At 35.3% G+C, this 16,011-nt stretch overlaps 1 pseudogene; it reads right to left on the bottom strand.

The window, feature by feature from the left end:
* Positions 1-1,886: 1,886 nt before the first annotated feature.
* Positions 1,887-9,576, bottom strand: LOC144230134 (keratin, type I cytoskeletal 18 pseudogene; annotated as a pseudogene).
* Between the last annotated feature and the right edge of the window lie 6,435 nt (positions 9,577-16,011).

Genomic DNA, 16,011 nt, shown 5'->3' with positions numbered 1-16,011 from the left:
TTCCAGAATTGCACCCTCATTTAAAGGCACCTGGGAGTCACTATTGACTCTCTTCCAAAGCATACAAAATCAACCTTATTACCCCTTTCAGTGTGATTTGTGGGTTTTTATATTTGATAAATATCATAGATTTAATGTACGTTGGTTATGGTTAAACTTGATCCATGTGAATGAAATCATAGCAATTTAGGCATTTATACAGAGAGTGTTGGGTATTTGCTTTAGGTCAACTTAGGGGAGTTCTCTAGGCCTTGGCCTACAGTGCCATGACTCTACTTGACTCTAAACATTTTTTCATTTAAATTTTTAAAATGTTTTATGTATTTCTGAGAGAGGGAGAGAGAGAGAGGCAGCATGAGCAGCGGAGGGTCGGAGAGAGAGGGAGACACAGAATCTGAAGCAGGTTCCAGGCTCTTAGCTAGCTGTCAGCCCAGAGCCCGATGTGGGGCTCGAATCCACGAACCGTGAGATCATGACCCGAGCCGAAGTGGGAAGCTTAACCGACTGAACCACCCAGCTGCCCCAACTCTAAACTTTTAAGCACACCTTTTAAGTTGATATGAAAGACAAAGGAAAAAAATTGCCAATTTCAAGAAAAGAAGCAGACGAACATACACTCATTGACAAGTAAGTTTCTCAAAGATTACTTAAACTAAGCCAGAGATCTTCCTTAAAGAAAAATACTATACGTAGTCCACCTTTTCCAAGTCATAACATTTTTAAATGCCATGCTTTATTGAAGAGATTTTTAAAAGTACTTCTTGTCTTATTGTTACCTTATTCCATAGAGAGCCAGTGGGATTTCTCAGTCGAAATGTCAAATTTATAATTAGGATTCCTATGATATAAAGTTTATCTTAGTTAAAGACACAGTGACTTTTTAAAGATTTGAAATCTGTAATACACCAATTAGATAACTCTTCATTGAATATTTCACATATAAATTAATTGTAAACTACTTTTTCCTTCTGATTTCCTAATAAAATAATATCTTGAACAGTGAACTTTAAGATTTGTAAAGCAAAAATTACAAGACTACATATAATTTATTTAGATAAAATATTGAATTTTGCTTAATTCCCTTTAATATTAAGGGAAATATGTATTATAACAGCCTAATCATTATCACTAAAATAGGGGTCACTTGTTTACATTTTAAGACATAGTAGTCCTTCAATACAACTTTCTATTCATCTGATGTTTCTAGTATCCAGAACATTATTGTACCTTTCAAGTAAGCTGATTTATTCCTTTTTCAGTTATGGAATTAAGTCCATCATTTAAAATAATAAGGCTTAATAATTTTTAAAATTAACTCTAATGATTAATGTTAACTCTAAATAGAAACTTTTAAATGTCATGAGAACATATCTATAATCAAAATGAAAAAGAAATCATCCTCATTTCTTGGATTACTAATAAAAGTTACTACTGTAATTGCTTCCCTTTCATCAAATAACCTATTCCAATGGTCATAACCATTGTTTTATTACCTTCATATTTTCCTTTATTTTATAGATGTGTTTAGCAAAAATAAGATGTAAAGTTTCAGAAAATGATTTCAATATTTCACATATAAAGAATATAATGATTGTATTTCAATAAAATGTATGAATAAAAAAGGATTTAAATTGTCTGATAAAGAAGAAACTAGGTCAGTTAAAATAATTCTCTTTCAATTACAGGGTAAAAATCTCATTTATTCAGGATTTTTATTACTTCAGAATTCATGACAATTAGGGCAATGGCTAGATTGAAGTTTACAGTTATATTATCGCTGAAGAAAAATTTCACTCTTTAATACAGTCAACTTTCCCCTAAACCATTTTTTTACTTAACTTATTATAGGCCTCCTGCTCCTCAAAGGGTACCCTGCTTCTTCTTCTTCAAAGTCTCAAAATTTGGGTGTTGTTGACCTAAGACACTTAGCCTTCCACAATTCTGCAGGTGGTGGTCTTTTATATGATTTGCATGGAGTTGCATTTGTCCAGGGTGCCACCAAGATTGAAGGCCTCTCTGTGTACTAGCAGGCAGTGGTAGGTGGTGATCTCAGCCTCCAGCTTGACCCTGATGTTCATCAGGGTCTCCTACACAGGGTCTGGTGCTGCCCTTCTGCCCAGAGCTGGGACAACTCCAACTCCAGCTGCAGTAGGATCCTGTCAAGCTACTCCACCTGCATGGCTGAGTGGGCCTCTGCCTCCCTCAGGTTGTTCTCTAAGCTGGCCTTCAGATTTTTGGCCTTCAGATATCTCACCAAATCCAGGTGGATCTCCAAGGACTGGGCCATGTATCTCCATTCCCTGAGCATCACGTCAGCTGCTCCTGTCAGTGGCTTACACAGTGACTACTGTGGTGCTCTCCTCAGTCTTCTAGGACCAGTACTTTTCCAGCTCTTCTCGGTTCTTCTAATCCAGCTTATGGTACTGGGCTTGCATGTATGCCATGATCCTTCTGAGGTCCTGAGATTAGGGGCATCCAACTTCATAGTGAACCTAGAGTTGGCCATCTGGCTTTCTAGACCCTTTACCTTCTCCTCATGGTTCTTTATGAAGGGCAGGTCTTCCTTGTGATCCTCAATCTCCATGCCCAACTGCAGGCAAGTGACAACAGTGTCATCAAACCTTGTGGAGTCCATGGATGTTACTCTTCACAGACTGGCACACAGCCAGGTTTGTCTCATACTTGACTATAATTAATCAGGAGGATGATGGGCATTGTCAATCTGTAGAACGATGCAGACATTGTCCAGAGAATTTGTAAAGATCTGGGCCTTCAGCTCCTTGATGGTCTTGAAGTAATGCCCTAATATCTGACCTGGGTCCCTTTCTTCTCCAGGTGTTCCCAGATTTTGATCTCCAGTCTGTGGTTGTTAACCTTCTGGATCCTTACCATCTCTACATAAAAGAGCAGTCAGTCATTCAGGTCTTACATGGTGTCCTTCTCACCCTGGATGCACCCTATCCTCACCAGACCTGCAGCCATTTTTCAGGACTTCCAGTGGCCCTGTAAGCTGGTGGAATAGGACACCAAGACCCATTGGCATGGCCCCCAGCACCTGTATAGATTATGACTGCACTGCTGAGAGGCTGGACCTAGTGGCTGTGTGCAGCATGGGGCTTGGGGACTGAGAGCTGGAGGAGAAGGTGGAATGAGTGGCAAAGCTCGCACTGTTCCAGGAAGAAAAAGATGCCAGGATTCAGGCTTGGGGCACCTCCTTGTATCTTTTAATCCCTTATTATGAGTGTGCTTTTGTTTTAATAAGCATAAGTAGAAACTGAAATTATAATTTATGAATAAGCAGACTAAATAGATGATGAAAGATTCTTAATTTGCCCATAATTAATGTATTTTCACCAGTTATCTGCTTCTCCCTTGGTTTACTCCACAAATAGACTGTGGTCCTCAGGAGCAGAAAGGGATAGACTATTACTATTTATCAGGGATTAGCTACATGTGTATGCAGAATCTGTTTTTAATAATTTGTCCAAAAATAGTTATCATGAGATATTTTTTTAATGATTCTGTGCTAGGCGTTAAGGAGGCAACAATAAATAAGATAAAATATCTGGCTCAAAGTTAATTGCATTCTAATTGTGAATCAGTCCAATAAATGTGTTTACACTATTGGGTCAAAAAAAAAGCTCCATGAAAATCCATGTAAGTGCACCTAAGGCAAGTGGGTGATGGTAGTCAGGAATTCCAGACAAATGTGATGAAAGGACCTTATAGGAAGGAGCTTAACAGTGCAAAGATTCTTTGTTCCACTATTTTCTTTTTTCTTTTCTTTTCTTTTCTTTTATTAATGAAGCATTTATTTTGTTCATACTCTAGGATCAAACTGTATTCAAATCCCATCTGTACCACTGCCCACCTGTGTGATCTTAGGCACTTTAATAACTTATTTTTGTCTTTGTTTTCCCATCTGTGAAATAGGATTGAAGTGCTAGCCACCTTCCTGCATTGTAGAGATTACTACGATACTACAAATTCTAAGTAACACACTGAAATAGTTTTTAAAGCATAACAAGTCCTCAATAAGTATTAGCTTATCAACATCATTATCATTTCAGGCTGTTAAAATATTTTAACATCCCTGTAGTGTGCTGACTCTCAGTATATTGTGTTGAACCCTGAGGTTTGGGCCAAGTGCAAGGCCTGGGAAGTCAATTTACAATGTATCAATAGTGAGGTAACTCAAGAGATATTTACCTAACTCAGGAGGTGTGTGTTTATACTTCAAGGACTGACATCCAGAATCTTGGTCATATAAAGGGGATTTACCTGTCCATTGGAGAGACTTATATTCCAAAAGCTTGGAGTGAATACTCCTTACCCTTTTCTTCCCATCTCCAAGGAACAGAAGTTTTTGGTTTTGTTTTATTTTGTTTCCCCATTTATTTTGGGGATATGTACCAAAGGTAGCTTTCCTACAGTACACAAGCATCTAAAATCCATTTTCTTTCATTCCCTCACCTACTATGGAGTGTGAGGTCACTCACATAGGAGATTTTACTAGTTGTCTTTCATTGTATACACGGTAGTAAATACCTGGGTAGAGGGTATTTATAACAACAGCTATTAATGACTTATTTTTATCTAATCTAGAACATCTTAGGTGCAGATTCAGGATACAGTATATAATAATGATTATTCCAAACCAACAATCATCATAATCATGGCAGAGGCTAGCTACAACCTAGGTGCTAGATATGCAATAATCTGTATCTTTTCTTCCTGGGTTTTGTTTCACATCAGTACAATTGGTTGACTAAGATTTGGCCAACAGAATGAGGGCAGAAGTGAATGAAGCCTCCAGGCCCATAAAACCTACTCAAATATCCCCTGCATATTTTCTCTTTTTCTGCTGGATGGCTACGGAAAATCCAACTGGGATACTGTGAAATCTTAGATGTTAATAAAGTCACTAGAAGGAATAAAGCCTGGGATCCAGCAAAACTATATAAAGGAGACTTCTAAACTGAACCCTACAATTGTTATTATTCTTAGATGTAAGTGTGAAATAAATCACTTGTGAGAAGCTTCTAGGATTTGCCTGTGGAAGAGGGAGGTTACAGAATGTAGCCTTTGCTTATAGAGAAATTGAATCTTCTTAATTAAGAAAGACTCATAGTCATAGATGCTAAGAAAAGGACCATTGGAGCTGTTTGGACCCTCTCCTTTCCAAGGAAATCCAAATAATCAGCCATGACTCTAGGCCAAGAGCAAAGGACAGACAGGAAGTAGAAGTTTCTATACGTAATGCAAGTGTGAAGAAGAGAGAGAATGAAATAAAAAGAGAAAAACCATGCGGTTTACAAAATGCAATTGTGCAATTTCTATCTCCTCTCTTTCTCATCTCTTATGTTGACGATTCACTACAATCTTTACATTTTCTAATCCTTTCTCTAATGTTCAACCCAATTAAACATTAGTTCAAAACCATGCTGAATTTTTTATGCTATTACATTTTCCAGTACACTTTTCTTCAAGAGAGAAGTAAAAGGGCATCGATGAAATATGCTCTATGGATCAGATCTAAAGATCTAAAGATCACACACTCTTTATATGTGTGATTATCTTATTTAATCCTCACAACAATCCTTTAAGGGAAATATGTTCTAAGGCATCACTTTTTTATCATTGTTTATAATGAAGAAGCATTTAAAAGCCACCAAAAAAGGCAAGAAAAAGAAACTTTTGATCATGTTTAAAATAACAAAATAATCTGAGAAAGAAACCACCTCTTTCTCTCATGCAATTATAAATGCTTCCTGTGACTTAGAGATCATACCATCTAGCAGACAAAATACACATCAATAGTAACAGCTTTGACTTCATAAAGTATACATTAAATCTAAGAATAAAATTTACTTTATATTGAATTATCTGCTTCTTAAATATTCTTATTCTTCTTTAAATTCACAGTGGCCATATTTTATTTCTTTAGACTAATTTAAAATAATAAAATGCATTATATATATGATATAGATAAGAAAAAATACAGATGTTCTTTATATATATTCTTTATATATGCTTCTTTAGACTAATTTAAAATAATAGGATATATTATATAGATATAAATATAGTATGACATAGATAAGAAAAATATTTCTTTTATTTTCAAGTCTAAAATATTGATTTATTGATTATGCCCATACCTCCTCAAGGTGACCCTGATTTCTACTGGTCAGCTGAATGTTCCTCTTGTATCACTTGATGCTTACCCTTGAAATTATGCACAAAAGGGCTACACATCTTCTGTTTAAATACTCTGCATGTCACTGACTGGGGTGAGTCACTGAGTCAATTCTATCCTTCTAGTCAATAGTAATGTTAAAGTAACAGCAGGTAATGAGCTCTTTTAGCAGCACAGGATGTTATCATGTTCAAGTATAAAATAATCCAGTAAGCAATTGAACAACGGAATGGTATAAGCTGAAAAAACTAAAGTGAAGAAAAAAACCAGAAAAGAATATTAATGTTAGAGTAAAGGACATAGAAGGCAGGACTTGAAATAGAATGTGATGTCAAGGCCATAGATATTTGAACAAGACTGATCCTCTGGTATACAGATATTAGAATTTTACATAGGTCTTTAAGAAAGAATCACTTCTAAGGTAACAAAAAGAGATTCTTCTCCCAATAATTTTTTATTGTAGATTGTTGCTGGGTACCAGCAACTAAGCAACTCTGATACCAAATGCCTAGTCATTCTGCATCCCCTTGAGCCTCCATTTCATACAACATTCATCAACTCTATAACTAAATAATAATCATTAGTTCAACTCTAACAGTTGGTTCTCCCTGACACTTTTATTTAACTAAACCATTTCTATTAAAATAATAATAATAATATCTGTAAATGACTAGGACTTTGCAAGCAAATTAATATAAATCAATTTACCATTTTTAAATTAAGAAAATCTATTGTGTTTAACCTACAAGAAACATTGTATTTTGTGTCCCATAAAGCACTCTTGCAAAAAAACATGTTTTGTTATTCTAATATTTTTTCTTATATTTATTCAACAAAATATTTATAGCTTAATAAGATTAATTGGAGTTAGAGAGAAAGTATCCTTTATTTCAAGAATGTCACTATCACTTCAAAAAGAGTCTCAAAAGGAAAGCATCCTGAAAAATCGATCAATATATAAAGTCATTACTGCATAATGTACTTATGCCTTTATTGAAAATAACAAATCAATTCATAGTCTGACATCATATACCATCTGTTTATGTCTAACATAGATTATTTCATATTCTATTTTGCTTTAGCTAATATACACCACCTAATTTACAAATTAATGTATTATTCTTTATATCATTATCTTTCGGATGATTAAGTTTTCTTATAGAAGAAACTACATATTTAGTTGAAAGAGTGTGGAAAAAAATTATCAAGGATTACTTTAAAATTGACATATTATTACAAAATCCTCAAATCAAGCAATATTTTAAAGTGAATGTCTCCTGAACTGGAAAAAATACAAATAAAATTTGAAGATATTCTTGAACTGGGATATAAAGGTAGAACTAAATCACACAGTGATATACATTTTCAGTCAAAATTAAGAATTGATTAAGTATATTTGTCCTATATATTTATGTAATTTATTTACAGTAGGCTAAAGAAATAGTAGGAATGGATGTGTCAGGATAGAGATGGAAGACACACAGTGTCTGAGAAGATGTAGATTTGGAAAAGTTTAAAAATTGAATGAAAGTCCTCAACAAAAAGAGAAAGAGAAACTCAGAAATGGACACTTAAGTGTAAAGAGATAAACTGCTGGTAACCAGAGGGGAGGTGGGTGGGGGGATGGGTGAAATAGGGGATGATATTAAAGAGTACACATATTGTGAGGAGCACTGAGTAATTTTTGAATTGTTGAACCTTTTTTAAAAATTTTTAATGTGTTATTTCTGAGAGAGAGAGAGAGAGAGCGTGAGTAGGGGAGGGTCAGAGAGAGAGGGAGACACACAATGCGAAGCAGGCTCCAAGTTCTGAGCTAGCTGTCAGCACAGAGCCCCACGCAGGGCTCGAACCACGATCCGTGAGATCTTGACCTGAGTCGAAGTCAGATGCTCGCTCAACTGACTGAGCCACTCAGGTGCCCCTGAATTGTTGAATCTTATATTGTACCTCTGAAACTAATATAATACTATATGTTCGCTATACTGTGATTACAATTAATTTTTTTAATTGGATGAAAATAAAAATATTAAAACATATAGATTATGTGCTCCTTTCAGTGCTATGAGTATACTAGGTACACAGCAAATACTTCTTAAATTAAATAACGAAATAATTCATCTTCTATTTTGTTTTAGTACAAGGATTGTAATTCAGATGTATGTCAAGAAAGAATAACTTGGGCCAAGCGAAGGTTAAATTAATAAAATGGTATTTTTACAAAGTAAGGTTAGTAGTAATGGAAACATAGTTTTATTTATTTATTTTTTAATGTTTTTATTTATTTCCAGGGGAGAGAGAGAGAGAGAGAGAGACAGAGTGAGCAGGGGAGGGTCAGAGAGAGAGGGAGTCACAGACTCTGAAATAGGCTCCAGGCTCTGAGCTGGCAGTCAGCACAGAGCCCGACGCGGGACTCGAACCCACGAACCGCGAGATCATGACCTAAGCGAAAGTCGGAAGCTTAACCGACTAAGCCACCCAGGCGCCCTGGAAACATAGTTTTAAATCTTTATTTACTGAGAGAGAGAGAGAGAATGTGAGCAGTGGAGGAGCAAAGAGAAAGAGGGAATCCCAAGCAGGCTCCGCACTGTTAGCATAGAGCCTGATGTGGGGCTCAAACCCACGAACTGCAAGATCATTACCTGAGCCTAAATCAAGAGTCAGATGCTTAACCAATTGAGCCTTGCAAGTGCCCCAGTAATAATGAAAATTTTTACTTATTCACATAGGAAAATGAGGTAATATTTATTGGACACAGTGGAAATGTCTGTATTAGATATTTGAGTGAATCTGAGTCCTGAAACAACACTTGGAAATAATATTAGAGCTATAATTTATAAATACTTAAAATATAACTGAATGGTGACTTGCACCTGGTAACTTGCAATCATTAGACTTGGAATAAATAAATAAATAAATACTTCATGAAATGGTGAAATATGATTTCTTAAATTTTTTAATTTATTTTTTGATAGAAAGAGAGTGAGCAGGAAAGGGCAGAGAAAGTGGGAGAGAGAGAATTCCAAGCAGGCTCAGTACTATCAGTGTGGGGCTTGAACTCACAAACTGTGAGATCATGACCTGAGCTGAAATCAAGAGTTGGAGACTTAACCAACTGAGGCACCCAAGAGCCCTGAAATATGATTTCTTATATCCAGTTTTCATAATGATAATTTTTAAAACCTGGAAAAATCTTTAAAAACAAAGAGGACAAAATTATGAATACTGCTTTCAAGCTGAATAATAAAAAGAGTTTTAAAATGCAGAAAAAGTTTGCATGCAAATACATTAAATATCGAGTTGCCAATGTCATCCTAGCCATTTTCCTTTGAAATTCCACCCACCTGTGTTCTCTTTTCCTCGACATTCACGGATTTAACCATGAATCCGACTCTCATTATCTTAGGTCAGAATTAAAAACTCTATGAACTGCCCTTTACTGTCCAATCTTAATGTAGTTTATAGATCAAATTTTCCCCCATGGTTTTAAAGGACCTCAAAAATGTGACCCATTTCTTTTCCCATATGACTCACCCTGCCACCAATTCTTACAAATCTAAGCAGTTTTGCTCTGATCAAACTCATATTTCACATCTTATGCAATCTAATTCAATTTGCTTCAAATCCTTGTTTTCTGATCATATTCCAGACATAGAACTAGAAGTTGAAGCTATATGGAAAAGCCACAATCTTGCCTTCAGTCTGGGTAAGAAAGTAAGTGATCCTAGTACAATAAGTATTAAGAAGACACAGTACAGTTTGTAGGAGGTCAAATCCCATAGTAGATGACACATGAACTTCTCTCACCTCTACTTATGCTGTTATTTTCATTTGAAATATTTTCCCACTTTCCCTCCATTAATATTTATCATGCTTAAATTTTTCTTTAGTGATCTAAACATTTCAGGGGCTTTAAACCTAAAGTACACAATCTAGCACCTACACTTATATTTAAGAAGAAAATAGTTGGGAAACATAGAAAATCATTGGCAAATATTCTCCTTAAACTTAAGACTTAAACAAATAAAGATAACTCCAATCGAAGCTATCACTGGCAGCAAATAGAATGGTGTTAATTCAAAATCAAGATGCTGAAAGGAGAGGATTAGGCCTGGGCATCATCTATGTTCACACTGACTTAGATTTCATTATTTTTCAGAGAGTAGACTTTGAAGTGAACACAACATAAAAAGCCTTAATTTAAGTTGAATATATATTAATATGTTGAGATGAACTCTTTGAAAAACTGAATGGTCTTGACCTCATAGTCCAAATTTAATCCTTCACAATTAATGACTTCATTTAAAAAAATAAATTAAAATCCTGAGGTAAGGAGCTGCTTCAGACTCTCTGATGGGCTGAAAATGACTCCAGCAACATCCAGGTCCTAATCTCTGGAACCTGTGAGTGTTAGTTTTTTTCCCCAAAAGATAATAAATTCAGGCTCTTAAGATTATCCTGGTTTGTCTGGTTGGGTCCTGAATGTAAACAAGTGTGTTACAAGAGAGAGTCAGAGGGAAACTTGACTACAAAACAGAAGACAATGTGACTACTGAAACAAGATGGGATTTTGCTTGTTTTAAAGATGGAAGAGGGCCCACCAGCCAAGGAATACAAGGAATGCTGCTCCAGAAGCTGGAAAACCAATGGACAGGATTCTCCCCTTAGAGCCTTAGAGAGAGCACAGCCTTGCCAATACCTTGATTTTAACCCAGTGTAACTAATTTTGGACTCTCTCACCTCCAGAACTGTAAGAGAATAAATAAGTGTTGTTTTAAGCTACCATGTTTGTGTTATTTTGTTAATAACTGCAATAGGAAACTATTACAAACACTATTAAAAATAGTTTCTCATTCATAATGACCTCGAAGTTATGGAGCCTATATTTGTTAGATTTAGAAACACTAAAACAGAATGTTGTTTTAGGGATGTCTCTTCGTATTTACATTTGTAAGAAACTGTAAACATATCTAGTTAAATACCAGACACAAAGTAGGTGTTCATTAATTATTATTTTTCTTCAAATCATCCATTTGTGCACAAGGGAATTATTAGGTTCACGAATTACCTACCATAAAACTAAAATATTAGGTAATATGATAAAGCTACACATACTTTCTTCCATACAATTTCTTTCAATTTTTTTATCCAACCCTAGTGTAGACTCATCTTACAATGTTGGAAAGCAGCACAGATTTCAGCCAAGATAGATAACACCTGCCAGATATGCTTGGGTTCTTTGGAAGATAGTACTGAGCAGCTAGGTAAAGGTGAAGTGGTGGATGGATTTGCCTAAAATAGATGGAAAACTTAGCACACATCATTGAATTTTTACACTCCAAATGTTTAGGTTTAAAAGTCAGTAAGCCTGGCAAGAGAAAGGTGGCAAGACATTTAAATAGATGTAAAATTTTCTTTAGGAGAAAAGATGTGCTCTGGAAGAAGTAAACACTTGTAACAGATAAATAAAAAGAGACAACCCAACTTCAAAAGATGTAGTCATGAGAGACTTTCTGTGGCCTGACACATAAATGACCTGGAGGAAAGGAGAATTCAAATTACAACTGAGCAAAAGATATCAGCTATAAATGAATATGATCACTTTCTCAAGTAGACGGTGTAATCGGGTTGATGAGGGACTTGTTTCTGGCTCTGCTTATTTACAGAAGATTAATTCTGGTATAAAACTCCAAATGCTAGGAATATTTATTTTTTTAAGTTGCAGAATTGCCATGAAATATTATCAAAAACAATTCTAAATGCCCAAATGACCAAGTAAAAATCATAGTCCATAGTGGGCTAAAGTCCATTACTCTTAAATTTTCCTTAGATACATTAATTTATAATTATGAAATCCAGTGAATGTGACAGGTAACGAAATGAAGTAACTTCATGTAAAAGAGAATAATCCAAAGTACTCAAAATCAAAGTATAAAGGACATTTGATACATGGAGGCTGGAAGATTATTTGAACAATTAAATCTTTGCTTCATTCAGCAGCCATGATCAGCAAGAGGTTAGTGATCTTATTTTCCATAACTAAGGAGAAAGTAAGGAAGAGCCTTCATTTGTAAGAAAATGAGCTAGAAAAAAAATCTTATTAGGAATGCTCTTCGTTTGAACTGCAACGAAGAGCTCAACAGTGCTTGTCAAGAAGAAAGTGAGGTCTCCAGTCTTTATTAGCTTTACAGGTCAAACACTAAACCTGCTGTGACTACAAATGAAGGAGTTTATACAGTAGTTTTAAGAAGTTTGAATTTTATGTCTAGGTTTTGCTTCCTTAGTGCCTCAGCACAGTATGGACGACAATGTGCAGTAATTAATCTTTTTGTTGTTGTTGTTGTTACTAGGGCCATAACCGTTTCTGGAAATGAAGAAACAAAGATATATATTTAGATATGTTTGACAGATGTGCTTTGCCTATGAACAGCTGCATAATTTTTTTTTTTTATCATTTCTGGTACCGTATAGGTAACATGCAGCATGCCAAATACAAATCAGTCTTAATTAAAACAAATTTACATAAAAGACAATGGTTGTCTTTCTCTTTTGTAGTCATGTGGACTTTAGGCAGTTCAAGAAACATTGTAAAACACCCTCACAAAAGGGAGTCACAATTCAAATTATCTTAGAGGGTAGGTATTTTGGAATCTATGCCAACATGAAGACATGCACTACCTGAAGACATTCAAGTTTAACTTTAACTGAGCAAACATACGAGAGACGATCTATGTGTTACCCTCTATAGATCACCATTTTGGGACTTTTGCCATACAAGTTACTTTCCAGGATTTGTTGAGAATATCTAAGCATATATTCCATGATGAGGTCTAGATACTAATTATGTATACATCATAGCATATACAGAGTGTTCTGATGCAAATTCTTATTAATAATGTAATGACGAAGTCTTAAGGAACTCAACTAAGAAACTACTAGTGCTGCAGTCCAGAGTGCAGTCCAGTCTCTTTTCATCTACATTGGGTGACCCCACACAGGCTAATCATACATGTCCACCTCTTGTTAGTATTTATTGTTAATACTTAATACAAATCTAGAACTCTATTTTTGCACTTCAAGTGAAGTCCTTACTACTGAAGTTTCATCTTCAAGTTCTATAACTTTTTCATCTATAGTGTCTTATCTGCTGGTAAGCCTATCCAATGTTTTTTTTGTTTTTAATCTCAAGCACTGTATTTTTATTCTTTAGAAGTTCAAATTGGGTCTATTTTGTATATTTCATATTTCTCAGCATACTCATGTTTTCCTCAACCTCCTTGATTATTTGGAAAATACATGATTCTTTTAATGTTTTCTTCTATTATTCCATTACCTATGTCATTTCTGAATATGTTTACATTGATTGATTTTTCTCCTTATTATGGGTCCTGGTTTCCTGCTTCCTTGTATGTCTCATAATTTTTTATTGAAATGTTGTGAAATGTCAAATTTTTTAAGGGAACAATCCCTTAAATATTTTGAAATTTATTGTGGTTTTCAATTAAGATATCTGGAAATAATGTGACATTCCTTTTGATTTGCTTTTAAGTTTGTCAGCCAGGTCCACTGTAGCCTTTAATCTAATCTAGCTCTCCTACTCTGGCCGTATCCTTTTGCCTATTACCCCAGGCAGAGAAGCTGGTTTCTGGAAATGTAAATTATTCCTAGCCCCGTGTGAGCTCCGAGAATCATTCCACCTATTCCTTTTCCTCATTTTGGGTAGTTTCCTCACAGAAATGCTCTGATCACTACTGGGCTAGAGACTGGAGGCGAACCTCAGCAGACCTTTGAGACCTCTCCTACAGTTCTCCTCTCTCAGGTGCACTGCCTTCTCAATCCCAGCCACTTCAGTCTTGCCAAATACTCCGTATCCTTAATGCAGGGCTGCAGTGGACTCCTACTATTTGGGTTCCTGAACTTCAGCCTGAAACTACAGACAGAAAGCTGGGCAATTGTAAGGCTATCCTCATTTGTTTCTCCTCAGAGACCACTATGCTGTACAGCTTGTTATCTAATGATTGAAAGCTATTGTTTTACATATTTAATCTAAAAATTTACTTAGTTAAGGTAACAGAATAAATTTGATCACTGTTACTCCATCATGATGGAGAAACAGAAATATTTCCTGAGGCTTTATCAACAGATACCTGATTAAATAATGTTCTATGCGATCTGATTTTTTTTCTTTTTTTGCCATGAATGAGTGATGCTTCAGTTCTGTAATTTGAGGGGCACCTGGGTGGCTCAGTCGGTTAAGCGTCCGACTTCGGCTCAGGTCATGATCTTACCATTCGTGGGTTCAAGCCCCACATTGGGCTCTGTGCTGACAGCCAGCTGAGAGCCTGGAGCTTATTTCAGATTCTGTGTCTCCTTCTCTCTCTGACCCTCAACTGCTCACACTGTCTCTCTCTGTCTCTCTCTCAGAAATAAATAAGAAAACAGTAAAAAAAAATTTTTTTAATTCTGTATTTTGAAACAATGCTTTCTGAGAAATCCATGTTTTTATGAATGTGGAGAAAATAAAAGACCTCTTTGGTAAGAATAATTTCATCCCAGTAGGACTAGGAAGTAAGACAATTCTTTCCTTGGACAGTATAGTAGTAACCCATCCTTTGTAAAAATATTAAACATCCCCCAGCTACTGATATATGCTGTGTTTTTACCATATCACTTGCTCTTTACAGTACCCAGCTCCAACACAGTTATATGGAAACTCATATCTTCACATTAGAACTTGGATGCTCAGTGCAAAAATAAAAACAGTTAACCCATGCTTTCTAAATGTAACTCTGCATTGTTAGAACTCTATTACAACTCTTCAAAATGATGAAGATCTTAACATTAGTTATGTTTTTTCAGTTCAACAGTAACCAACTCTCTTTCTAAAAAGATAGTCTAATCCTTGTAATAGTTCATAAAATTCCAACCATGTTAAAGTGTTAATCACTTTCAGTTTCAAATATGCTTACCAATAGATAAATATTTAATATTCATTTCACTGGGGATAGAGAAAAGTAGCCACTAAAAGAGTAACACACTTTAGATTAAATGCTTGTTATGGCTAAAGATGTAGACCTATCCGGATTTCACTTTGAAATCTTTAATTTCAAAATTAGATGTCATCCTGGGATTCTAAACTGCTACTACTTTTGCCATTTTTTCTCAATATATACTTCATCATTGATCAATAGTCATTAGCAGATAAACACGTTGAAAAATATTACTGTAGCAGCTCCAGAGGCATAGAGGAAGGAGTGACTCATTCTTTGCTGAAAGTAGCTGCAGAGAAGAGTAACATTTAAAATACAAATAAAATACTGAACATGTAGATTCAATAATAGAAAATGTAGACACATATAATGTATTTCAGCCTTGAAATTAGTAAGACCATGAAACAGAATCCCTGCTGAGTGTATTACTCTATCTCTCAGCATTAGGAATAAGGATTTATAAATCAAAAATGCTGTCTTTTCAAGGGCTTTGTACTTTTTCTTCTTTTTTGGGAACACTTTATACCCAGATATCAACATAGCTCGCTCCCTCCCATCCTACAAGTTTCTATATGTCACATTATTAGTGACCTTTTCCTAATGTAAAATAGTAGACCATCCCTACCTGACCCACACATCACTACTCTATTTCTCTTCTACTTTTTTCATAGCTTTTATTGCTCCCTGTGGTTCTATATATTCAGTTTTACTTTCTTTGTTGTCTCTCTTTCCTCACTAGAATGCAAGCTTCGCAAGGGCAGTAACTTCATCCTTTTTTTGAACTACTATATTCTCAGTTTCTTAGCATATATAAGCACCTCATAAATA

Source organism: Crocuta crocuta, unplaced genomic scaffold, assembly GCF_008692635.1.
Source record: "Crocuta crocuta isolate KB4526 unplaced genomic scaffold, BGI_CrCroc_1.0 scaffold83, whole genome shotgun sequence".
NCBI classification, from domain to species: Eukaryota; Metazoa; Chordata; class Mammalia; order Carnivora; family Hyaenidae; genus Crocuta; species Crocuta crocuta.
The sequence above is the reverse complement of the archived record's forward strand: the minus strand, read 5'-3'. Positions and strand labels throughout refer to the sequence as shown.